This window comes from Epinephelus lanceolatus, chromosome 13 (genome assembly GCF_041903045.1).
Source record: "Epinephelus lanceolatus isolate andai-2023 chromosome 13, ASM4190304v1, whole genome shotgun sequence".
NCBI classification, from domain to species: Eukaryota; Metazoa; Chordata; class Actinopteri; order Perciformes; family Serranidae; genus Epinephelus; species Epinephelus lanceolatus.
The window spans coordinates 27,966,861-27,992,500 of NC_135746.1; positions in this window are offsets into that span (position 1 = coordinate 27,966,861).

The following is a 25,640-nucleotide window of genomic DNA, read 5'->3' on the forward strand; positions in this document are numbered from 1 at the left end:
TGTGGGTGGACTGTTTTATCTGCAGCCGAGGCCCCACAGGTGGACCGAAATATTCTGCTCAGTTGTTTACTCATTGATGTGGCTTTCAGGGTGCATGTAAACACCTTCAACTGAAAAAAGACCTTATGCCCAGTAGCTGCCGCTCCGCCATGCTCGTAAACATTCATACAATCCCTGGTAGGTTTAATGGTTCAGAAGAAGTGAATCTGTTCTTCAGAATGTTTTAAAGATGTTGAGAATTTGCCGAGAAGGTCAGAGTGACTAAGAGGGTTGGTGACATACAAGAGGAAGATGGAATAAGAGGTGAAGAGATAAAGAGAGACAAAGAGAACAGACTTACCTTTTCAACCTTTACAGACACTTACACTGTCAGCACTCCCTCTTCAGAGGAACGACAGTCTGAGAGCAGCAACCCCAAAGGGAAGGTGACATTTACCTTTTTCTGGCCTACAAAGAGCCCTCGACTTCTCAATAGGCACTCACATACACACGCACCTCACCACACACTGTACACTATAGCTCCTGACAGTGTCAATGTTTCCATTAAGCACTGAACTTGTGCCAATTTGAATGTCTCTGAAGAGCAGACCGGCTCTTTTTACACCTGAGGTGGTGAGCACATGGGTGTTTGGGTAAGAGGTGAGGTTTCAGGATGTGTAGTAATCGTTTTAATAAATCTAAAGTAAATCACAAATGCAGAGATTAAGGTGATCAGGAAACTGTGCAAACATGATGAATTGTTAAAAATTTAAGCCTCACCTCTCATGTTTTTACTACTGATGAAGGCCCTTTTCACAGAAAATATCTTGACCTGTCATAGTAGGAAAAGCTCAGGCATAAATAACGAAATGATGGCTGCCATGGCGCCACCGTGAAAATACGACCCCAAATCATCAGTGAAAGTGAAAGCCAACCCCAGATTTCACCTCGCTATATTTGCTTTTTGTGGCTTCTTCTTGGATGCCTGCTGCTTACGGTCTGGCACCAGTCCTGAGTCACCTGTGTGCTGTGCCCAGTAATGTCTCCAACACTGCAAAATAAGAATGAAATAAAAAATGTGTAGGCAGAGGTCAGAGTTTCTGCAAACAATACACTGCTACACACTTCTAGTGGGTCATAAGTAATGATTGAGAGAGATTACTCTTGTAAGAGTGTATACATTGCTTTTCAGGAAAATCCTGCATAGTATACTTTTAAACTGCAGCTGAAAATAGTCACAAAAAGAAATCCACCATTTACTTCAGTTTGAGTAACAGTTACTAACAATTGTAACTACTGTATTTGTGAGCCATTTTTAAAGATTAATGTCCAAAGTGGAACAGCTACTCAGAGAAAGACAAACACTTTTGGGATTACCCAGTATTGAGAAAAATATAGAAACCAGCCTTATTACAATTTGAGTTACATTTGATGTGGTTGATCCTCTTTGTCTTTCCTCAAGTCTTGTGACAATATTTATTGCAGAGCTGATTAAAGCCAGGCAGTAGCTAAAATCAGTATTATGATAACCTAGTCCTGCAAAAATTCTTAAATAGTGGCCAGGCTCTTCATTTACTACAGCCATACCAGCATTATCTGAAGCAGGCTTATATTGGAGACAGGCCTTTATTACTAATTGACACTGTTTGGTAACCACCGTTTGCCTTGTTAATTTTTTGTTATGGTATTATGCTGTTATGCTCAACACTTCGTCTATCCGTTTCTGATTCACCCTTTGAAACCTGGAGCAACATCACTTTTCTTATGCTGCTTTCAGACACCTTTCGCAAGTATTTAAATTTCTGAACCCTTAGCAACTTGGTGCAGTTTAAAAAAAAATGGGAAAAAGGCAATGAGCAACCTGTTTAGAAATGTCCCACAAACTGCAAAAAATTAAGGGCCTGTTTATACAGTTCCTTATATCTGAAAACGGGTATTAATCTTTACGTTTGCACCTATCATTTACATGTAACCGGCGTTTTTCTCTACAAAAATGGAGATTTTCAAAAATGGCTTCCAAAGTGAAAGTTTTTAAAAACATCCGTTTCTGTGGAGACATGTAAACAGGATAGACGGAGATTTGGGAAAACGATGACGTTGCAACCCAGTTTGCGCATGCCCATTAGGCGCCCCGGAACCACAACAACCATGGCGGATATATGCCGGGTTGATTATGTTTTGTTAGCACTTCTGGGACTACTTACGAGCTTACAAATGAACTTAGCACTGCTGCATCAACATCACCGCTACATCGGCGCACAAGGACATCTGCTGTGCCCAATATTACTAAGTTCATAGCAGCTAACTATGCTACATAAGGATAAAATTTAGTTTATCATTGTTTTTATCACTAGCGCCAAGAGGAAAACAAATCACTGTGCATGTGCAGAACGTTCTTCTATGGTGTTTGACATATGGCGTATCACCACCTACTGGCCTGGCATGCTAATTGCAGCAAAAGCTGCCTTTTTTGCGTTTTCGTGTGAACAGGGATATTGTTTTCGCAGCTGATTGTGTAAACGCAGACTTTTTTTTTTTTACACGGGATAATTAAAAATCCATTTTTATTTGTATCGGTATCTGTGTAAACAAGGCCTAAATGATTTAGAAAATTATTCTTAAAAAATTATAATTAATATTATTACATATTTTGAAATTATGGTACAGAATTATTAGAATTTTTAAGCACTTTACAAAATTTACATCTTTTTTGTTTTTTCTTTTTTTAATTTTCTCTTTTAACTAATTTCTTGCAATTTTCTTGGGTCATTTCTTGTTCTGTTGCCCATTGCTGTCTTCCCATGTTTTTGAAAGAAATCAAGCCAATTTGCTCAGGTTTCAAAGGGTTAAAAGCCCTTTCGTGTTTTGATTGACAGAATCCTTTCTTTTCTTGACACGTCTTTTATTGTGAAACATTTGCAGGGAAATTCAGTGATTTGCAGGGCTTCCATATTGTATTTCAAAATTAAGTAACTGCTATCTTGTGGCACTTGTGAGTTTCTACAGAATACAGTTTGACTGGGACATTAACATCCACAGTGACTGAATAAAACAAAAACTGTTTAATGGGGAATCCAGAACAACACAGTGGTGCAACGTGAAAGTGATGAGAATGCACATAATGGTTGATTAGCATTATATGACAGGCAACATGAATATATCCACCCTTGTTTAAATTTACCATGAACAAAAACTGTTTATGGCAAATTTGATTTGAGTAGAATCCAAATGTTAGAATTAAAATTAGACTACAATTCACCACTAAAAATACTTTGATCTACTTCTATAAATGCACCCTGTCCATGCACTGTGTGTGTGTCGTACATGTATGTGTGTGTGTAACCAGCTGAGCTCTGTAAAAGAAAGCAATGACGCCCTGACATAAAACCTCTATCTTGGCATATTTCCTGCTAAGCAGAAGAAAATGCAGCTATCTATTGCAGGTAACACTCCCATCTGTCACACACAGAGGAGGCAGAGGAGGGGTAGCAAATAAGCCACTCTTCACCTCTGACACATACACACACATACACACACACACGCAGGAAACTCATCTTAAATCTCTCTGTCTTTTGTCAGTGTTTCAATTTCACTGTACACTTCCTGCACCACTGAGCAGATAGAGAAAGTAAGAAAGGGAGAGGGAGCTGCAGAGAAATGACAGAACAAAGAAAAGTGTCACTGTCAGCTCCACTGAAACCCACCAAAATGAATAAAGCTCCTCCAAATTTCTCTTTTACTTCAAATAGGAGCTTTCCTTTCATTCATGATCTGCTGGCTGAGCAGTCAGTCTGTGGTAACTTCTTCTTAAAAGAGCCAGTGGTTTGCAGCTTTCATGCAGTGCGACAGCTCCATGGACAAAACTTCTTTCATAATTGATCCATCAGAGGCCTGTTGGTCCCCAAGCACACACACATCTGCAGCACACACATGCAGCTCTCTTTACAATTACTTGGAATGTGGTCTTGAAAAACCCAGCCAAGAAAAATCAACATTTGGTATGAATAAAAAAAAAATAGATATTTTAAAAAGTTGTGGGGTTCATTATTTTACTTTCTGAAATATAGCTGCCCAGTTGCCTAAAGAAAATGTTGGCATTGTATATTTTTTAAATCACAAATATTAATTTGTACATTTCATACCTATCATATTAATGCTTCTAAAGAGATATATGAGCTGACCTGTGTCTTTGGGCGGTGGAGGGGATGGTGGATGGACAGCACCGATTGCTTTTGGGTGACCGTTGGCGGCGTTTCTTCTGGCGTTCATGGCACTGAACCTGGGTGTTTTTATGCCAAACCAGGGGTTTTTTTACAGCTGCACATCGCAGCTGTTACCAGCAACGTTTGCAGCACTGAACCTGGATGTTTTTCACTGACCTGTCCCTGCTTTTCTAGGGGCATTTGTGCCCCTCATAAGGGTGGTCAGATTGGGTCACTGAAAATCATGGGGTGGTGCACCAAAAACAAAATCCATAACTGAATTATTGCGTCATGTATGTATGTTGTTCTCTAAAGAGACTGGTTGTCCTTTTCTTTAAAAAGAGAAATATACAGCTTTAATTTAAAGGAGGATATTAATTGTAAGGAACAAAACATTTACTGGGAGAGAGCTTTCTTAAGTTTAGAGGACACTTGTGGGTACCCATAGAATCCATTTTCATTCACATATCTTGAGGTTGGAGTTCAGTGGACCTCTTTGAAAATGCCCACGCCAGTTGTTCCTTCACCAAAATTTAGCCTAACTTCAGAGCGGTATTCAGCCTCCTCCTGATAAGCTATGCTGACGTGGTTGGTACCAATGGATGCCTTAGCTTTTCTGTTTTCACAGGATACCTTTGTGTTAGCTTAGAAATTATATCATGGCCTCTTACAGACAGTAAGGTTAGCCTCCAGTGTTTTTTGCCAGCAATTGTATCAGGAGGGCAATGGCGCCCCAGGCCCCCACTTGGCAGCACCACGGGTGTACTTTTACTTCGGCCTACCTTTTTGATATTTATTTCTAGACAGAAACAAACTGATGGTGTAATTACATTTATGTAGTTATTAATCCTGTGGTTAATAACACACTGCTCCATTTCCACAGAAGTTTAACAAGTTTTGCTGGTAAAGGAAATTAGAGTGCACACAGGGTCTTTGCCTTTGGTTAAGGTTTATTGAACTGCCTCCCTTCCTTTATCCCCTCTCGCTGCTTTATATCCTTTGTTCATTTATTTTCATTTGTATTTTACCTCTGTTTAATTTTTCATCTGTAGTCCTTGGACAGCTGAATAGGAAACAATCTCAGATTTACGAGAAGATAGCAGGCAAGCAATTATTCTGGTCGCTCTTCACACATTCATACTTACTTCTGGGAGATGTGAAGTTCTTTTACTCTGCGATATGGTCAATTGAGGCTCCAAACGATGTTCATTAACATCAGTAAAGCAGCATTAGGCTGGTAATGATTATGAAGGTTATATTCAGTCTTACTTACAATGACTCCTGCGTGGAAAACTGATGAAATATTGGTATTCAAAACAAGGCAGCAGGAACTTTATTTTTGATTGAAGGTACAGTAATTCAATATTCAATTTTGTGCTGAGTGCTCACACAGTCGCACACACACACACACACACACACACACAAACACACATTAGATACATGGTGGGTGACAACAAAAAGCAACAGGGGAATTTAATCAGTATTTAAATTGAAAAGAATTGGACTGTCATCACTGTATAATTTGGATTGTAAACTGTGTCTTTTCAGTGCCCAGAGGTGTGTGTGTTTATTTATGTGTGTGTCTGACTCTGATGAGACAGGGTGCTCTCCATTGTTGTCCCGCAGTTTTCAATTTGAGGGTCATTTGTTTGCATTATCCAGTTTATGACAGGCGGGGAGGGAGAATGCCACTGTTGTATCTGATTGTAATTATTTAGCAGCTGTAAAACACTTGTCGCTGCCTCTGCTGTTTGCCTCCACCTCATTTGTCTGACATCGTCTTTTTTTCTGGCCTCTGGCCTCCCCCGCTTCTCTCACCTTGTTTTCTCACATACTGGTAGCAGCGCCGTTTAGGAACACTCCAAGATTGAAAGACATTTGTTTATATGCTTTTTTACAAATAATTACATGAGATGATCACTAATAATCTCATCTATGTTGCCTCAGAAGAGATTATAAAAGTTTAAAGAGCAACTTAACAGCCACTTAAAGTCTCCATTGAGTTAACTCCCCTTGCTGAAGTGATGTAAGAGTGTACTCTAGGGTGTGTCAGTACATTGTGACATCACTGCTGGGAGCGCAAATCTGACCACACCAAACTGGGTGCAACAGAGTTAACTGTGAAACGCTGATTTCAGTTAGGAGGCAGAAATGGCTTGCTTCTGTTGACCTTGTAATTTGTCTTATGCACATATTGTATCTTGTTTATCTCTGCAGATGTGTCTTGTAATAACTGTCATGGAACAATGGACTAGCTCTTCACTCTTGGAAAGAAATATACTGAAGATGTAAAGGACATTTGCATATCCACTCTCCGTATGTTTTATGGACTGTGGTAGAACACCGTTTGACCTTTTGTTGTGTCTTGTACAAACAGTTTTGTCTTTTCTACAAGCCATTCAGTTCTTCTATAGCCCTGTATTCTTGACTGTAAGTGGAACAATTTCATAGTGGATTTGTGCTCTGCTAAGTTGTGCCGTGCAACCAATTCTGTTTGTTATTTATAGCTGCAACCAGCAGCTCTACAGGTCACTCAGTCACTCGGTCCACAAGAATTTCCAAATTGCCAATTGCCTAAGGGGAGAGAGTGACAATGCCCTATAAGAAAAAGGTGCATTTATGTTCGTTAAAGAGAACCTCTTAGTGCGTGTGAGGAGCTTCAAGTTTGCATCATTTCTTATGCTGATGATGTTGTTCTTTTTTACTTAAATGTTCTGGGGCATCTTGCACACACAGGGACAACTTGCAACTAAGTACAAAGTAGTTGGTGTAGGACTCAGCTCCTCCAAGTCTTAGCTGATAATACTGAGCCAGGAAACAGTGGATTGCCTCCTTCAGGCTTGGAGGGTGAAGTTGCCCCAAGTCAAAAAGTCCTGTGGAATCTCCACCATGACCCGCCCAGCACCTTTTCTGCAAATCAAAACAAAAATTGTAATCTAAATGAATACTGTTTTACCACGTCATGTGGAAAAAAACATTCTTCTAAAGTCTGCAGGTTTTCATTTTGGATAACAGCTGAAAACTGTAAAAAATTCAAATCAATAGATTGCTTTTGGGTCTGGTTATGAATGAGGGTAAAATGAGTGAGGGTAAATGTGTTGTAGGAATGATAAGTAGATTAGTCCAGTATTCACAGTTATGCAGCCATTGTACCACACTATTGTGGCATAGAGGGAGCTGAGCCTAAAACTAAAGCTGTTGAATTTCAGTTACCTGTGGTAATGAGCTCAGGCTTTGAACGAAACAGTGAGATCATGGTTAAATATGGCTCAGCACAGCTTGTGGTGAAGACAGAGCTGAGCCAGAAGGCGAAGCTTTTGATTTATTGGTCCATCTACGTCCCAGCCCTCACCTATGGTTATGAGCTCTGGGTAGTGACCAAAAAAAATGAGATTGTGCATACAAGCATCCAAAATGACTTTCCTCTGTGGGGTGGCTGGGCTTGGCCTTAGAGATAGGGTAAGAAGCTTGGAGTAGAGCTGCTACTCCTTCACATCGAAAGGGGTCAATTGAGGTGGTTCAGGCATCTGATCAGGACGCCCCCTGGGCGCCTTCTCCTAAAGGTGTTCCGGGCACGTCCCACTGGTAGGAGGCCCTGGGGCAGACCCAGAACACACTGGAGGGATTATATATCTCATCTGGCCTGGGAACGCCTCAGGATGCCCCAGGAGGAGCTGGAAAGTGTTGCTGAGAAGAGGGACATCTTGGGTGCTTTGCTTGGCCTGCTGCTTATGTGACCTGTCCTTGGATAAGTGGATGAAGATGGATGGAGGGATGGATGGATGGATGGTTAAATGTGCCTTAAGTGATTTTCTTTTGGAGGATGTCTTTGCTGCTTAGAGCTCAATAAGAACTAGTTTATACGACATATGATGCAAAAACAGTAGAAGGCTAAAGCGTTTAAAGTTGCTTTAGATTGTCACACTCTGAGGTGAAGTGAAAAGCCTGCTGTCATAGAGAGAAACAAGACATGATAGTTTTTTAAAAAATGGGATAATGGTACACAGTTTAAGAAGTCTCACCTGGAAAGCATTCATAATGTTGCCACTGTTTTGAAGTGACAGACGTAATGTATAGAATGAAAAATTTGGGCTTACGGAAGTAGATTAAACCCGACGTACTTTCTCACCTCTGCACAATTGAATACCAAGTTGTCAGCCACCCTCCAATTCAGATGCTGAAATGGCTTTGGGGAAGGACATTTCAGTTGCTGTTTGATCATCCGGCAAACACTTCAGTGGAAGTATACAAGCACTTTAACCCTTAGAGACAGAGTGAGGAGTCGGGCACCCAGACAGACCTTGGAGTGGAGCGGCCTCTTCTGGCCTTGAAAGGAACTAGTTGAGGCAGTCCAGGCATACCGAACTGTGACGAGACCCCCACACATACCCGGAGCTTACTGGAAGGATTATATAGCCCATCTGGTCTGGGAACTCCTTGGGACTCCACAGGGAGAGCTGGAGTATGACACCTTGCATAGCCTGCTGCCACTACTTGGGGTTTTTACTTCCACAGACCTAACAGGGTCAGGCTCAGCCACCTTGTTGCATCCTGAGGACACACACAGCCACTCAATGCCACACAAACCTATATACCCAAAGACACAACTCCAGACAGTCTCAGGGACAGATGCCACCTCTCTCCATCGCACCATCTCTCTCGTTCCCCTTTTCAGAAATTAATCAGGCGACGTGTACTCGGGAAATGAGGTGACATTTTCCTATAATGAGAGCGATGGGTGGAAGGGAAGGAATCACTGCGTTTCCAGGGCCCTGCCATCGACAGAGATTGACATTTTCCATTACAGAGTCAAAATGTACATGTGTTGCTCCGTCTGAGTTGCTGTGTGTGTGTGGGTTAAGGTTCGTTTTGGCAGCAGACGGCAAAGAGGTCATCCATCTTGTTAAAGCCATATCCCAAAGTCTATGTGTGTGTACATGTGGTGTTTGTGCATGTGTGTGGCGCCTGTGTGTGTGTGTGTGTGTGTGCTTGGCTGCAAAAGCGCGCGCGTGTGTGTGTAGAGAGTGGTGGTAAGGTGAAAAAGCATGATTTATGGAAGGGAGTGGTGCTGGAAAGCTCTAGGTACAGCGACGCCTGTAAATCCTGATAAAAAACCTGGATAGAAGCAATTTAATGCCATCAATCTTCCTACCTAGAGGCTGTGATATATTGGCAGGTAGAAGGGAGTGTGTGTGTGTGTGTGTGTGTGTGTGTGTGTGTGTGTGTGTGTGTGTGTGTGTGTCTCTGTGTGTGCGTGTGTGCTTGTGTGTGTAAAGGAATTAAAGAAGTAAGCTAAACTCATTCCTCAGGCAGACAAACCTGCTTTTAAAAGCAACATTATGCAACTTTTTTTTTTACCTTTAAAATAACAGCTTCAACATTATGTGGACGGGACACTGATTTATAATAGAGAAAATGGTGCCTCTGTCACTCCCACTCCACACCCTGAAAGCCTATCCCTTCACTTTGTAACTTTGATGAGTGGGTTGGCTCACTCAGCATAATGCTTTACAGGGCTAGCCTGCTCAACTGGCACTGCTTTTCATTTTGTTTTTTTCAAAGGCTTCATCTGTATGTGCAGGATTCTGATGTTTGTGTTTTTTATACTATGCATTTTGATTTAGATAGTTTTAAGTAATGATTTCAAAAAGAAGCTAGCGGTATTCTACGTGTAGATATCATGGTAGAGGCAGAGAGCCAGTTGTTGTTTAGAGGTTGTGCTTCAGATAGTGGCTCAGACCTTCAAAATGTCCCAAGATCACTGTAAAAGATTACAGGGTTAATTTTGCAATACAAAATCTTTGTCTTTTTTCTCCCTGTATTGTGCAGTTTAAAGGAATACTATGCAAGATTTAGGGGTATTTAGCGGCCTCTAGTGCTAAAGATTGCAGATTGCAACCAGCTGAAACTTCTCCTGGTTCGAATTCCTTCAGTGTTCTATGTTCAGAAGGTTTTTACTGGGAGCCAAATTATCTGCAGAGGTCTCTTAGGGTGCTTTCACACTTGCCCTGTAAGTAAGGTTCTTTTTGGCAGGTGTGAATACAGCAATTGCACTTGGGTGCACACCAAACCAACCGGACTGAGACAACCTCTTCAATAAGGTCTCAGTCGGGTTACAAACGAACTCTGGTGCGGTTCGTTTGTGGTGAGAATGTGTTCCAACCTTGACCCGAACCAGCTGCAGTCGCATTACGCATTGTTTGGGTTAAACATGAGCATGTTACAGTCCTGGAGGATTATTAATGTGCGCCTCCTCCTGTACTGCCTTAATATGCACATTCAGCACATCCAATGCATCAAAACATTGTTTTCTAGTTGGAGCCGCGCCTCGTTTTCAAACTGTATGGTTTGACTAAAATGAACAATGACAGCAATATAGTCCACGATGAGCAGCGCTAAAATCAACCTGCGTAGTTGTCCCTCCATTGTGACATTAGAAAGTGTCACATTTATCTTGCAAGTGTACTCTGCTTCAATGTTTTGTTTACTTCCTGAATTTTTCCCACATGGAAATTCTGACCAATCAAGAGCAGCTTTCTCCCACAAGGCATTTGATCTGGTCCGCTTGTAAATGCTGCCGTGAGAACACGAACCAACTCTAGGCAATTATGCAACTTTGTACCAAATTTAGTCCCTGATTCAGACCAAAGCAAGACAACTCTAGGTCTGAAAGCACCCTTACTCTCCAAAAAAATGGACTGGTGATTAAAACTCATAGAAACACTGAATAAAGAAGGTTCATGCTACAAATCACTGTTTGTCAGACACTGTTTGGCCTATTGGAGACGGGCAGTTTGCCCCCACATGCTAACGTGTGCCCCTTTTTTCCTCAGATAAGCTCTAGATGTTCAGGAGGTTTTTACTGGGAACTGAATTATCCGTTGAGGTCTCTTCTTCTCCATAACAAATGAACCTGGTGATTTAAACCGGTTAATCACTGAATAAAGGAGTTTCATGTTATAATTCACTGTTTTCCAATGCTGGTCATCGCAAAAAGCTTCCAACCATGGTGGCTCACGCCCTATCTAGAGCCAGTGTTTGGTTTGTCCGTCCTGGGCTACTGTAGAAACATGGTGGTGAACAAACATGTTCTCCATAAGATCTTAAACAGCTCGAGATTCTTATTTTCAGGTCATTATACATTAAAGAAAACATTGTGTTATATTCCATTTCTGCCAATATATCACCCTAAATCCTACACACTGGACCTTTTAATACGGTAGTTTTATTTCTTAAGACCTCTACAACTTATAGAAAATAAACATTCTAAGGGAGACCACTCACAACTTATATGGCATCACAACCCTTACATGCACGAGTGAATACACTGTGCCTGTTTTCTATATAAGCTGTGAATCCAGGGCATAATGTGACCCTGAGCGCAGCACAGGCTGAAGGCCAAAAGAATCACCCAAAGTGAAAACAGCCTTGTATTGCAGTCTCCCCTGAGATGTGCCAATGTGACTTTACATTCACTTGCCCACGGGTTAATAAGAGTGTGATTTATAGCACGACAGGGTTCCATCTATCTAACCACAGCTAGTGTCACCGCTCAGCATTGCTGCTCTCCACTAAATGCTACTAAATACTCCAGCAGCATCTGAAACAAGAAGCCCCGTGTAGACTGCTGTTAATGTGTTGTTGGCAGGAGCTTGATAATGCAGACAACAGTGACAACACATACTAGTTTATTTACTCATCATGAAGTCAGTCAACCGAATGATTAATTCTTGTATCTGTCTTATACGGTATCTCTTGTGTGCTCATGATGTGTGTGGTTAAACACATTTCAAATAGACACCTTAAAGAGAAGTCAGACCAAATGTGCAGTAAATGAATTAATACCTCAACAAAAATGTATTCTCAAAACTATACTGTCACATTGTCCCTCAGGCCAGGAAAAAACAAAGTATCACTAGTGAAGATCAATATTTAGTCTCCATAGAAAGTAAGTTACACGTATAATGTGGTAAACATCCATAAAGTTAACAAGAGTAAAAGTATAAAGACACAATAGTTAGCCCTACAGTTATAAACAGTTACTTTGAAAGCTGTGTAGACCAGGCTGGCGCATACGGGTGCTTTGCAAATCATCAAAGCCATGCCCCTTTTCAGGTGGATAGAAAACCAAAGATCCTATTAGTGCTGTCAGAATGAGTCCAACCCAGAAATGAATCAGCATTTTTGCAGTCTCAGTTCCCTCGACTTTAATTCAATGGGATTTTTTAATGGGTTTTTGATTAGATGCCTGAGATAAGCTTCTATACATACCCACTCATACCCACCACAGTTTTCAACCTTCAACATGTCTCACAAAAGATGATTGCTAAAAAGTGGCTAAGACTTAAGAACATCTTCACGCTGAACACGGCTTTGCAGCCTCATTGTGGTGGTGGCATTGAAGTCATGCAACTATGGTGTAGTTTGTTTTAAGCTTAACATTAGCTTTTTACTTCTGGCAATTGAATTTATGCTTCAAAAATCATGAGAGTGGTATTATTTGTGAAGATTTTGTCACTGAACAAAATGTGTAAGTATCCTAAATTTTTGTTGGCCACATGGTTTCTGCAATATTTCAAAATCCAATAGAAAAATCTCTTAGTAAATTTCACCAAGAGAATCTGGTCGATGTTAATTTCTGGAGTGGCCTACAACTAAAAGCCATCCCTGCAGCACTCTGTAGATGTCACTGCAATTTGACATTCGTTTGGATTATAATTTTAAGATGTTTATATGCATTTATTTGTGGTGGGGTGCTGTAGCAGCTCACCTGCTAGAGCTGGTGCTCCATTACACTGTGTCCTCAGCAGTGGCCCAGATTAAATTCTGACCTGGGACCCTTTCCTAGTTATCCTATCTGATAAAGGCTAAATAAGCAGCCCCAAAAATAATCTTTAAAAACAAAATATTTGTTTTATGGGCATGTCTAAAAATTGTTTGACAACCTTGCCTGAACATGAGTGCTTGCAACACCTTAATAAATTGTGTTTAATTTAATTGATTTAATTAATAGGTGATTGTCGTCAGGTTCCTTCAGGCTTCCGCTGTCCAACTGGATCAGTGACCCAATACTGTGGGCGGACATGGCTTATATGTACATACATATTTGATCGAATCAGCAGGTATCATTAAGGCTAAGTGCTGTCTGTAAAAAACAAAACAAAAAACAAAACAAAATAGACTTTGTTTTATCCAGTCTGAAATTTAGTTGACAGTACTGAAGCAGACTCCCACTAGAGCTAACATTAGTTAATCCTTCAGTAGCTGTCAACAGCATCACTCAGCCATTTACCACCCCGACAGTCAATATTCACGAATCTCATTTGCCTGAAATCTCAGTGTGAAAGCCTTCGTTAACCTGCTACACAACAACTTTTTGCCATTTTCCTGTTTCTCCCCCTGAAGGGGGCGCAGCCTTGGTGATGACGCAGCGCTAGTGTGGTCCATTAGCAACACATTAGCTTGTATAGTGGCTAGCTTGAAAAAACTGGCTATGACTTATAGAAAACACAATGATAATCTTACTTTGAAAGTCTGTGCTCATGACATTTGAATATCAACAACTTCTCACATTATTAAATTCATCGTCAGGATATTGTCTTCGGTGCAACTTGTCAAGAGACACGCTGGAAAACAGTCTCTGAATATTTTATCGAAGATGTCTGACAAACAATATTTTTTTGAATTGTAAACACTCACTGGAGAGCTGTCTTTGCTTTGGATGAGAAAAAAATATGCAACCTGATCAAGGTCACGCTGAATCATTTACATATTATATTTAATTGTTCCGTTTGATACAAGAGCAGAGCAGTTAGCTCCTCTCTGGTCTGCTCCAGCTGTGTTTTGTGTGAAGATGAGGTTGCATTGACAGCGTTATCTTTCTGTGTGACAGACTTGACAGGAGAGGCCTTGAGAAATGATTTAATTTACCCCTGCAGGCACTAAATCACACCCAGTAAGAACATCTACTTCACACACACACACACACACACACACACACACACACACAAATGCACACAAGCATACCCACACACACAAACACTTGACACACACACACACACACACACACACACACACACATTGACAAGACACTACGTCAAACCATGTGCCCATCCAAACCGCTGTATTGCTGATTTGTAAAGTTCACACCTCTCTGTCTCTGACTCTTTCACATCTCTTCTCTCACATCAGATTTCCTACAGTTGTAATTGTCTATAAATGGGTTCACTGTAAAAAGCTGAATGAGTTCTCTTTGTCACACAAGTTCAGCTCCTGCAGCCTGTGATTTAGAAGACATCACACTCCCTAATTTGTGTTATAGCACTCAGCAGATCCTTCAAATCCTAAAATTATCTTACAATGTACCTGCCACTTTCCATCTTGTTAAAAGCATTCATGCCATTGTCCAAGTTGTAATAATGACTGACAGACTATTTGGAAAGCTTCGATATGTCAGTCTGAAGTGCATTAAAACGTAAGTAAAATATATGTCCCTCACTAATGGAACTTGATGGCACTTGGTTTGTGGTTGTCAAAGCACCTAAAAATACATTTGAAAGACTCAACAGCAATGTCTCTTTCCAGAAATCATGACCCAGTTACTCAAGATAATCCACCGATTTGTGAGCAATTTCATTAGGAACAGTGTTCTTTCTACCGAACCACACCCACAAACTGTATCACCATGCATAAGGAAGTGTGCATCTACTAATGGACGAGAAGCCTGTGCATGTGGCAGCGCAATATGCAAAGATCATGGCATCCTCCACGGCTGAACTGTAACACCTGGGGTTGAAAAATGAAACCAAAAACTGCAGTTCTTTGAACGGCCACTTGAGGCTGGCTCCGGAAGCCAGTCGTAGACCCCCGTGTTTTTTGTTTTTTTTTTACATCTTACCTTTTCGCATTTTATTAAGGCTTAAAGTTACATATAATTAAGGGCAGGCTGCTTGAGTGATAGGCTGTCTGTGATAGTGTCCTCGGCTTCTCAGTCAGAACTATCCCTCACTCCTCCACAGCGCCACCCTCTTGTCCAAATATGGTCACTTCTGGCTTCAAACAACCAAGAAGGCAATGGCCTAAATGTTAGTTTTGAGGCTTCCAAACGGGAGTCCATAAACTAATGGGTGATATAAGGAGAGGGTGGTATGGCCCTAAATAATATCAGGATATTTCAGGGTATTTTTGCAATGACGATATTCTTGACGTAATGACAAATAAGTAAAAAAAAATATTTATTATTAATTTAAGACAATAGATTTGCATCAAAATAAGTGATATAGTTTTACAGTTTGCCTTCAAATATTCAGTAAAACCTAAAGAGATTATCTCTCATTTCTTTGTAAACAACAACAGTAACTCAGAGTGAAATTCAGATTCTGTATACAATATTAATAGTTCAACTAAATAAAATCTACCCCAAATTACACATTTGAACAATTCCAAAATACAAGACATGTACCCTGAGATCTATAGTTATATAATATATATATATTTCCTTCTCTTTTAACAAAATCCTAGTTGGTAATAATTTCGCTTTCAGCCATGCTTGTTGTTGCCACGCGTAACAGTGTGAAGTCGAAATATTACAGGTAACATGGTATGAATTTTTCATATCATATTAAAAAATTTTACTGGTGTTATCGTGAATGATATGATATAGCGCACCCCTAGGTGACGTCACGGTAGCTGTGTCCATTATTTTTACAATCAATGGCTGTAATATATGCGAGCTCAGTGGTAGGTGACCTAGCGGTAGATGCACACTTCCTTCCACGCGTTGATACAGTTGTTTGGTAGAAAGAAAATAGTTCTCACATGAAAATGCTCACAACAAGGACTTTGTATTATCTTGAGTAACCAGGTCATGATTTCTGGAAAGAGAGAGAGAGATTGCTGTTGAGTTTTTCCCAATGTATTTTTTGGCGCTTTGAGCACCACAAGCTGAGTGCCATCTAGTTCCATTATATTGGAGAGAAGGCGGACATCTCTATAGCTGATATCTTCAACTCAGACCAAGACAATCAAGATTGATGAATAGCACTATGGGTAACAGGAAAAAAAAATCTGTATTCTTTTTTCGGGGTGAACTGTCCCTTTTAAAACCTGAACCTGATTGTTATAATTTAATTTAAAAATTTAAAAACATCTACACTAACAGCAGATTTCAGTTACATTTTCATGAATTATACATCTGATCAATTTGAGCGTTAAAACATTTTAATGACTTAGTTTGTGTCTATATTTATATTTAGTGATATCTTATCTTATTAGGTTTATTAAAGTTTCATCTTGTCATATTTGTATTTACACCTCTCCCTCAACACATACAGACACATCACCCGCCGCCTGACAGCATGTAGCAGAGGCTGAGGAGAAGGTCCTGTGTAGGAGAATAAAGTGTCAGCTGGAAATGTGTTGTGATGGGTCTCGGCTGTCCAGATGACATCAGTCCAACATCCCGCCAACTTTAAGCCCGGCGTCCACACACCTCATGACAGATAGATTAAGGTTTTGACAGCCTTAAGCCTTCAAAGCTCACACCTCGGCACATTCTTCTTTGAACTTTTACTTTGCTGCTCTATTTCTCTCTCCCTCCATCTCCGTCTGTCTCTTGACCAGTGCTCACTCTCTCACTGAGAATGACAGACCCATATGTGGCAGCAGACTGACAGTCAGGCAGACACAACACGTCTTTCTCTGAATGCACCTGGCTTGCCCATGTCACCACAGATGTGCAACTTGTAAAATGATTCCAATGCGAGACATCCTGCAGATGGGTTGGTAGCTGACTTGGATCGAGGTACTCCTAAAAAGAATACTCCGTAAAGTAGTCAAAACAGGAGTCACTGGTATCTGGTGATCCACGTTTTATTTCAAACTAAATATCTAGAGGGCATTTAGGTGGCCAATCATAGACATTAATCTGATGGTTACACAGATGATAACCAGCTAAAAGTATCTGTAATTTTACACCCACATCCCTTTATTTTACCTTAAATGCTTGGTATGTCTGCTCTTCACTTCACCAACAGACAGTTCTGACACCTCTCTGGAGTCTGGCTTCACGCACACCTCCACTAGTGCTCTGTCACCTTCGCCTATCATCAGCTTGTCTTGATTCCAGATGCAATTCACCGAACAACGGCACACTGAGCAGTAGAGAGCCCACAGCCAAGTGACTTTCCGCTGCTCACACACACCATAATGGTTCACAGCTACACATACACACTGTCTACATGTACACACAGGGTCTGAAATTAGCACCCCGCCAAAGTGGGTAAAGTGTTGGCAGTGCCGGGTAAAATCATCAGCCAGTCCGCTACATTGGACGGGGAAAACAGAAAGACACCATTAGTAAGGTCAGTGATGATTGGATAGAGCTACACGCTGATGCAGTCCTGTATCAGCTTCACTAGCTCACATATCCGTTTCATCTTAAGAAATAGCTCAGTGTATATTGAGTATGTAAAGGACGTAACGTCATTCATGGGGCACTAAAGTGAGATTTATACTTCTACGTCAAACTGACTTAGAGGCCACCCTATGCCGTAGCCTAATGTGCAATTCCCCAGAAATGTAACTACAAATCCTGGTGACGCAGACCTCCTGTCTGTTTTTGTAAGCTGAAACCATTCCCACCAGTGGAAATTAAACTGTTACTAACTTAGATTTCATAGATAAGAAAAATAAATTGTGAAGACAATAAAGCCTCCACAAAATAGCATTTTAAGTCTTGTGTGTGATTTATCCTGGTTTCATATGAGCAGAGGGAAATTCCGCTTGTCGCTAGGCTAATTTATACAATGTAAAATTAGGTCTTGTGCATGGCATGTTGTATTTGTTGGGAAAACATGTTCAGTATAAGACAGTTGTTTTGTCGATGAACCTTGTGAGTTGTAATGGAGCCTAATTTTGTAACGTTACCTTTGTTTAATGTTGCTGTTGTCCCTGGCTTCATATGAGTAGAGGAAAGGTCCACTAGCTGCTAGGCTAATTTCTACAATGTAAAATGCCATAGGCTTGTGTTAATAACATTAGCTTGTTGTATTTGTTTGGAAAACATGTTTAGTATAAGACAATTGTTTTGTCGATGAACCTTTTGAGTTGTAATGGAGCCGAATTTCATGAGGTTACCTTTGTTAAAGGAGCTATATGTAAGAAATCTAAAGCAAATAGTCATAAAATCCTCCTAATACACTGCCTGGCCAAAAAAAAAGTCACCACCAAAAAAAAAGGTCATACACTCTAATATTTCGTTGGACCGCCTTTAGCTTTGATTACGGCACGCATTCGCTGTGGCATTGTTTCGATAAGCTTCTGCAGTGTCACAAGATTTATTTCCATCCAGTGTTGCATTAATTTTTCACCAAGATCTTGCATTGATGATGGTAGAGTCTGACCGCTGCGCAAAGCCTTCTCCAGCACATCCCAAAGATTCTCAATGGGGTTAAGGTCTGGACTCTGTGGTGGCCAATCCATGTGTGAAAATGATGTCTCATGCTCCCTGAACCAGTCTTTCACAATTTGAGCCGGACGAATCCTGGCATTGTCATCTTGGAATATGCCCGTGCCATCAGGGAAGAAAAAATCCATTGATGGAATAACCTGGTCATTCAGTATATTCAGGTAGTCAGCTGACCTCATTCTTTGAGCACATACTGTTGCTGAACGTAGACCTGACCAACTGCAGCAACCCCAGATCATAACACTGCCCCCACAGGCTTGTACAGTAGGCACTAGGCATGATGGGTGCGTCACTTCATCTGCCTCTCTTCTTACCCCGATGCGCCCATCACTCTGGAACAGGGTAAATCTGGACTCATCAGACCACATGACCTTCTTCCATTGCTCCAGAGTCCAATCTTTATGCTCCCTAGCAAATTGAAGCCTTTTTTTCCGGTTAGCCTCACTGATTAGTGGTTTTCTTAAGGCTACACAGCTGTTCAGTCCCAATCCCTTGAGTTCCCTTCGCATTGTGCGTGTGGAAATGCTCTTACTTTCACTATTAAACATAGCCCTGAGTTTTACTGTTATTTTTCTTCGATTTGATCTCACAAAATGTTTAAGTGATCGCCGATCACGATCACTGAGGATTTATTTCCGGCCACATTTCTTCCTCGAAGACGATGGGTCCCCACTATCCTTCCAGTTTTTAATAATGCGTTGGACAGTTCTTAACCCAATTTTATTAGTTTCTGCAATCTCCTTAGATGTTTTCTCTGCTTGATGCATGCCAATGATTTGACCCTTCTCAAACAGACTAACATCTTTTCCACGACCACGGGATGTGTCTTTCGACATGGTTGTTTAGGAAATGAGAAGCAACTCATTGCACCAGTTGGGGTTAAATAACTTGTTGCCAGCTGAAAGATAATCGCCCATGCAGTAATTATCCAATAGGAGGCCCGTACCTATTTGCTTAGTTAAATCCAGGTGGCGACTTTTTTTTTGGCCAGGCAGTGTATGTCACAGAGACTAAAGAATAATGTTCATATAACATACTGATCTCACCGACAACAATAGTACAGCCAGAATATTCGCATTTAAAAAAATATTTTACGGTCCACAAATCATGTTTATGTTTTGAATTTGTGTTTTGGCCTGTTGCACCACCCACCGCTGTCTACCAGTCACACAGTCAGTAGAGTCTCAGCATCAGTTAAAGTTACGACTGAGCTACAGCAGCACGGCAAGCAGCATTAGCAGTGTCCCAGTACATAGCATTAGCAGTCTCCTCAGCTGTATCCCGGCAGCAGCGTTAGCAGCAAAGAAGCCAGACTTGCTCGAACGGTCCGCTGGAAAACCGCAGATCAAGGACGCGGCGACACGGCCCTGCCACGGCAGCCGCCCGTGGGCAAACAAATCAGTGTCCAGCGTGCCGCTGTCCAGAGACCTCGAATCTGTAGGGGAGGGGGGGCGGACACGACTCGCGGCAGTATTTTGAATTTGAGTGCAGTAACCGTTTTGGCCACATTCTTACATACAGCGCCTTTAAATGTTGCTGTTGTCCCTGACTTCATATGAGGAGAGGAAAAGTCTGCTAGCTGCTAGGCTAATTTATACAATGTAAAACACAGACACACCACAAGTATAAATGCTCACAATGGCATGGGCCACATGCATAGGCTACAGCTTAGACTCTGTGTAGAGCTGACACACAAGTATAAATCGGCCTAAATTCGTAGGATATCATACAAGCTCTTGTGGAACGGTCAACTTTAATGTTTCCCAAGCTATGAATTAATATGTATGAACAGCATATTTTTTACACGTAGGCAGGCACATGCGTGTATGTGCGTGCATGTTTACAGTACCCTCTCAGCCCCCACCACAAAAGCTACAGTGTTTACCTTGCAATGTTTTTATGTAAAAATAACAAACATCAAATGGCATCATTCTTTACATTGAAAAAAGTCAAAATTATCTAAAAGTTTTCCCTTCATTTGGTGCAGAGTTTTAAGAAGTGGCAGATAAAATTTCGGAGAGGCAGACAAAAAAAAAACAAAACTTGTCTAGCACAGGGGTAGGTAACGGAAAAAGTTAACTTCATACCCTATGTGCACAAGTACCTGTAAACAGCTAGTGAAACAGTAAGTATAAAAGTATAAGGTAATGTATATAAAGGTAAAGACATTCAGACCATACTGTTCTGTTTTTTCTTCCTGATTGCTACAACAATCACCCTAAAGAATTTTTACAGCTCTGATTCACACCACTGACTGGCTTCTCCTCTGTATAATATCCGTATGAATATATAGTGGGGAAAAATACATTGCAATCACTGGCAATGGCCAAGCATCATCTTGTTTCCAACTCAGTCGGGCTCTCTTGTGTTACTCCTTGTCTCCTCTGAGGAGTGTTAGGAAGCCTCTCCTCTCCTCTCCTCTCCTCTCCTCTCCTCTCCTCTGCAGTAGGGAGGGCAGGCAGCTTTGTGATAACCTTGCCCTGTCATTGCGTTCTTAGAACAAATCTGCTCTTATCAGGATCTTGTAGCAGGCAGCAAATGCAATTTCCCAGCTCTCCTGGCGGGCGTCTGCCTCAAATCCTCCACGGGCAATCTGCCTGTGTGATCTGACGTCTTTAAGAGGGACTTGAACCGAGGCGGCATTAGCCCATCTGACAACTAGCTCTGCCTCTGACAAAGTGTCAGCCTTGCCCAGTGTGCTCCCTCACTCGTTCTCTTTGGTTTTCACACTGATTGCTTTCTATCTCTTTCATCCTTTCTGTGTATTAGCATCTCCTCTTTCCCCTCTTACAGTCCTTCTCTCTCTGCGGTGCCACTCGTGTGTTCTCGGACCACAGATCACAGGAATGCATTAATGTCTCTTGTCTATCATGCCCCTCTCTGCCCCTCTTCTCCCTCTCCACCACATCACAGGCCACTCTGTCCTCACTAAGTCCCATTCCTCCACATTACGGCAGATCTGTTGAGACAGGCTGCTGCTGAGGTGAGGGTGTGTGCATGCCCGTGCCTGGATGTGGTGTTGGGTGTGTGAGTCATGCTTCATGATGAGAGCCTTATGCTTCAGATAAAATACTGGTGCACTTCATGTCAAGGCAATGAAGCGAAAACAGGCTAAGTCATCGTTTTTGTTCTGGGTTGTACCAATTCATTTTTTGATTATTTGCACAATAGTCTGCCTTGTTGACCTGCAGCCAAGAGAAGAGAGAAACAAAACCGTATAGAAAAAAACAAGGAAGTGAAACATGGGCACAGATAAATGTCAGAGATCTGTCTGTCATGAAATTACTTAGATACATACATCTCAAAGAGCACATCCTTGACCTTAAAGATAATTGCTAGGCTGAAGTTGGACTAGAGTAGTTGAGCCGTTTGCAAGTTGTGAGAAAATCGTACAGGGTTCATATCAGTTTTAATGTCATTGACGAAAACCATGACGAAAATTTTGAGCTGTAATTCAGCAGTAAATAATCAGCCGTGTGTGTCTGGCTGTGGATGGTGGAGCTGCTAAATGGATTTGTGGAGTTTGTTAGTTGCAGCGGTGGCTGTTAGCAGTTCCACTTGTTAGCCACTGAATGGCAGTGGAGCAAGCAGCCACCTGCCACCAGGCTTCACAGCTGACTCTGCAGGACTCCACTCAGATCTGGACTGTTTTGAGAAGGTTTATTTGTCGATGCTGTTTGACAGGCAGGTACGAGGCTCAGTTATCTGTGTGTAGCTGTGTTGTAAGTAAACAGCCTGAACTCAGCTGAGTTTTCTCTGACAGAGGTAAAAGGTTATTATCATTACCTTGATAATCAGTTAATTGTTGAAGTCATAAAAAGTCAAATGTCTCCAGTACCTAATTGATTAATTTAAGCAGGGATTTCCTTCCTCTCCTTGTCTCTTGTGATTGTGACCTCGATATCAAGATATACATTTGGACTGTATGTCAGACAAACAAGCAAAGTAAATACTCCACATTCTCATCTAAAAAAATGATTGTGGACTAGTCTTGATATGTTCGGACATTTCATAGACCAAATCTATTAATTGTGAAAATAATCTGCAGTTGAAGCCGTGGATGATATTTTTAAGCCACAAATGGACATTATCACTCTAAACATTGTATGTATGTGGAGAACTCTGATTCCTCCATTATATACCTCTTGTGGAAAAACACCTGACTAAGTCCAACAAAAGCAAACTTGTCATCTCTCAACTGTCTGCTCTGGCAATAGCATCACTGCAGGAGTCTGACAGCAGCCAGATGAAAGCTGGTGTGACTGAGAATCACAAACCCTCAGAGAGAGAGCATGTGGTGCTATTGATGAGCTGCCGCTCCATTGCTTTATTCCCTCAGTGGTAACTTGTTGTACTCTGATATGGAACCAAGACAGAAAATAACAGTAAATATTTTATATAAGTGTGTTCAGCTTTTCCCAAAATACTTTTAGGATTGGTTGTGCTGTGAATCATTTGATGTAACAAATCATAGCTTCAGGTAATACACTGTACAGACCATGTTGTTTTACTCATCTGCCTACATTTGTTTAGTGAGCCCAAGAATAAGTCAGAATAAATCTAATGGAATTCCATGAAAGAAATAATTTCATGATTTGGGAAATACAATTATTCGTCTTTCACAAGGTTCAGTGTACACTCATGTCTTTGCATTTTGTACAGAGCTAGCCAGGAGGCAATTATCCAAGTGTAACATAAATACAGGCAGTGGGAGGCAACCAGGCTCCCATGATGTGCGCCAGGCTTTGAAGCCAATTTTCATAGTGGCCAAACTGTAGTACTGCAACTTTTTCCTATATACTTACATTGGGAAAGAGACATCTACAAATCAGTTGATGATGTTTTTTTGAACGTCACAACCCCCGCAAAATGGTTCGTTCCATTATCAAGATTTAATCCCTTCGGTCTGATAACATTTGGAAAGTCTAAAAGAGCTGCAAGATTAAATTATTTTATCCCCAGTCAAGTTAGTGGATCGCTGAACCGAAAGTCAGCTATTGGGGCATGCTCGGCCATGGTCAGCGGCTGTAAGTCTCTCACGTTCCTGCTCCAAGGAGTCACCCAGGTAAATTCATACCATGGAAATAGAACTTTTTATGCTTCATTCACCACGGAGCACCTTTAATAGGAATGAATGTTGGGGCACTGTCAGAGCTGGAAACAGCTAGCCTGTTTCTTGAGAAAGTTCAAAAACACAGCTAGCAACACTTCTAAAGCTCAATTATTATAATTTTTTCGAGCACTGAAAAAAGCCAGCTGTTTTTATGCTTCACTAAGCTCTGGAGCTAATTGCTTGGTGGATCTAGCTCCATAGTGCACAGTCATGTAGTCTAGCCTATGAATCTCAGAAAGAAAGCAAATTAGCGTTTTTCCCTAAATGCTTTTTATGTACTTTATCAGGAAAAACATGATGAGCTTCACTTTCATCCTATTAAAATAAAACTTCATATTTTGAAAGTTACTATATTTCCATAACATTCTTTGCTATATTGCCAATGGCTTCCTATAACACCATCATACTGTGTGTGTGTGTGTGTGTGTGAGTGTGTGTGTGTGTGTGTGTGTGTGTGTGTGTGTGTGTGTGTGTGTGTATCAGCCATCAGCAGACATGAAAAGATGTAAATTGTCTATTTCTGGCCAAATCAAACAATATGGAGTAATTGCAGAACTCATTACTGGTTCCTCTTAAACCTGGTACAGTTTTAGAAGGACATGTCGATCTGTATAGAGCTAAAGCTAATTCAACAAACATGAGTAGAGGTAATTGGTGCTGATTGGCTGAAACGATGGACTCACATGTCATTGTAGCTGCAGTCATGACAGAATGGGAACCTCCTGCTGTGAAACAAGCTGGTAATTGGGAAAGGAAGAAATGACTGAAATTGGTTGGAAGTCCAATCTGTGACACTGGTATAACTCGACAGCATATGCTGACAGCGAAGGTGTGCGCTCTGATAACTGCTATCTTGTTTATGTTGTTGATAACACGAGGTTTTATGAGAAATATGCAAATCTTCTCTCAAGTCATAGTACAGTCCTGCTGTGTGCTCTGAAGTGTAACTGGAAATTCTGTATTTTCTATGGCATACTATACGGCTTTTCCGTCGGCACGTTTGGTTGTGGCAAGTCAAACCATGTTGTGTTGATTTGCGGCACACCAAGCATGTGTATGAAAAAGAGCAACATGACTTTTTTTATGACATACTTTACTTTGACATTTTTTTATGCCATGCCATACTACACTGACTTTTTTGTTACTTTTTGGACATTTTTTATGGCATGCTATATTTCTATGACATATACTACAACCTTTTCATGACCTTTTTGTGACATACTATACTATGACTTTTTTTATGACGTTTTAATATGAAATACTACACCGACTTCCTTTGAATCCTTTCTTGACGTTTTTGTCATACTATATTATATTTTTTAACATGTGCTGTTTTATTGACCTTTTTATGACATACTATTTTATGACCTTTTTTATGAAGATAATGTCATACTATACATTGACCTTTTTTTTAACATTTTAATGCCACACCGTACTATGACCTTTTTATGACATACTATGATAAACTATGACATTTTAATGACATTCAATTTTCCATGAAATTCTTCATGATGTATTATACTATGACCTTTTTATGACATACTTTGACATTTTTATGTCACACTTTACCAGAGTTGGGTAAGGGTTACTAAAAGTAATCAAAGTACTTTACTCTGTTACATTGTAAAAAAGTAACCAGTTACTTTACTGCGTTACTCCCTGAGTAAAGTAACTCAAGTACTTTTAAAGTGCTTCCAACATTACTCCCTGAGAAAAGTAACTCAAGCACTTTTAAAGTACTTTTGAGTATTCTACATTTCCTATTGGCCAATGGACCACAGGGTGCTAAGCCTACATTTTTTGTCTCCAAAATTAAAGTTATGGACCACTTGCCCTTCACTGTGATCCAATTCTCCCATCACAGCCGTCACTGTGACCA